We start from the raw sequence: 2,194 nt of genomic DNA, 5'->3' as shown, positions 1-2,194 counted from the left end.
CCTCTGCCACTGGTGTTCGTGCTGCCGCGGGACTGGGAGGCGGTTGCTTCCGTTGGGTTCGTTTTTCTCTCTTTGGGTTGTTCTCTTTTTGTTTTTTTTTGGGGTGTGGGGGAGCTGGGGAAGGGGAGGAAGCAGCTGATGGAATGGAATGGAAAGGAATGGACTGGAAAGGAATGGCTGTACTTGGGATTGTCACCCTTCATCCAACGCGCACAACGGGGAGCCACGCGACCCACGTGGGGGTCGCACGTTGCTTTTGGTTTCCTTCACATCCCAGCGATTCTTCCAGTGGAGCAGGAGCCCAGGAGCTGGGACCTCCAGCTGGGGAGTGGCTGGGTTTGTGTTTCTCATGCCTTAGCTCTGCTGGAAGCTGTAATGAGGGGTCGGGTCGTTAGTATCAGGCAGGGGGAGGAGCCAGGAGGACAGAGCAGAGCCCGCTCGGAGGCAGAGGTGGTGGTGGTGGGGTAGGAGCCACCACCACTCCCTTCATCACAGCTCCACAGTATTTTCCTGCTGCTAGTTACGAGTGCCAACCTCCTACCTTCAACCAAAGTCGTGTTCCTGGTGGGCTGTGGGGCAGCCTGGGGTCCCCAAGCTGCTGGAAGAGCCCGGCAGCCTCACCAACAAACGCCGCTCACGTGTCGGGGAGCTCTGCCCAACCCAAGCGAAACTCGTCGGCCGTTCCGGCTGGGAGGAGCCCTGTCCATGCAAGATCCTTCTCCAGCTGAATGTCAGTCCTCATTGGAAACCTTTGCAGTTCTGTTTTCTAGTAGTATTTGTATGATAAAATGTGGAAACCCCCTTGGAGTGTAGGAGCCGTACGCCAGGGTGATCCCCACACCCATCCCGTGTGTGGGCAGAGTTCAGCATCCCTAGAAACCCTTCAGTCACCTCAAAGCTTGATGCTTCAGAGCCCACGGAGAACAAATTTGTCACAGCTACTTGTTTTACTTGTTTTAGCTCAAAATGTCCCACCTGGATGCTCTGGACAGCATGGAACCCACAGACCAAGGTGACTTCCCAAGTCTCATCCGAGTCACTTCTATGGTTCAGATGGAGAACCTGGTCCTTCTAAAATAAAATTGCCCGACCCTGTGAGCACAAAAGCCTCTGTCCTTGGTAACTGAGTCCCTCATCAGCTACACATTCTTCTTTTGTCCTCATGGACTTCTTTGCCATCTTCAGAAAACTCTTTTGTGGCAGCTGGTTCACGCACAAGGAAGGAAAACCTGTGGAATTGTGGTCTCGGCAGCGAGGTCCTTCACACAGTTCTGGATGCCAAGGTCTGAAGTCAGCTTGACCACAAGCTGCTCATCTTCAGAGCAAATGTTCTCCTAGGCTGGCTGGTTCCAAGTTTCTCGTTGAAATTTCTCTAAGCCTAGAAGGAAGAGATTGAGAAGACCTTGGGAAGACCTTAGGGCTTTGAGGAGACCTTAAGGTTTTGAGAAGACCTTGGGAAGACCTTAGGGCTTTGAGGAGACCTTAAGGTTTTGAGAAGACCTTGGGAAGACCTTGGGGAGACCTTAGGGCTTTGAGGAGACCTTAAGGTTTTGAGAAGACCTTGGGAAGACCTTAGGGCTTTGAGGAGACCTTAAGGTTTTGAGAAGACTTTGAGGAGACCTAAGAGCCTTGAGAAGACTTTGAAGAGACCTTCAGGCTTTAAGAAGACTTTGAGGAGACCTTATAGCTTTGAGGAGGCCTTAGAGCATTAAAAAGACTTTGAGGAGGCCTTAGGGCTTTGAAGAGACTTTGAGGAGACCTTAGGGCTTTGAGAAGACTTCATCATAGACTAATGACTAACCACAACCTTGAAGTAACCTCTACTGACTCCTAAGTTTTATCCAAATCCTGATATTTTTGGGGAGAGTCCCCTGAGCTCTTGGAGACGTCACAATCGGGCCTTTCCCCGCGCTGGAGCACCTTGGTCTGCAGAAGCCCCAGAGGTCCTGCTGTCCCCTGCAGGCACAGAGGGTGACACTGTGCTCGAGGTGACACGGTGATGGGGTCACATCGAGCCAAGCAGCTTCTGGAAAAGAAGGATCCCAACCACAGCTCCTCCTGGGGAAAAAAAATCCCCCCTTTTCCATCCACGTCGCCCTCGGGAGCAGCTTTGTCCACCCCGTGTCCATCCCTGGTGGTGCTCTCCCCATCCCTGACTCCCTCCCTGCCCACTTTTAAACCCATTTTCCCTTCT

The 2,194-nt window shown here is 52.5% G+C and overlaps 1 long non-coding RNA gene across 2 annotated transcripts; it reads right to left on the bottom strand.

Moving 5' to 3' along the window:
* Positions 1–1,327: 1,327 nt before the first annotated feature.
* On the bottom strand, positions 1,328–1,716 carry LOC127381896 (uncharacterized). Of its 2 annotated transcripts, none has more exons than XR_007888819.1 (3): positions 1,610–1,716; positions 1,452–1,560; positions 1,328–1,413 (listed from the first exon to the last, which is right to left on the bottom strand). It is a non-coding gene; the product is annotated as an uncharacterized LOC127381896 (long non-coding RNA). The 2 variants fall into 2 exon arrangements; XR_007888818.1 differs by having other exon boundaries at positions 1,670–1,716.
* Positions 1,717–2,194: the final 478 nt, after the last annotated feature.

The sequence above is a fragment of the Apus apus genome, chromosome 1, assembly GCF_020740795.1.
Source record: "Apus apus isolate bApuApu2 chromosome 1, bApuApu2.pri.cur, whole genome shotgun sequence".
Taxonomy (NCBI): Eukaryota; Metazoa; Chordata; class Aves; order Apodiformes; family Apodidae; genus Apus; species Apus apus.
Note: the sequence above shows the minus strand (reverse complement) of the source record. Positions and strands in the feature narration are given on the sequence as shown.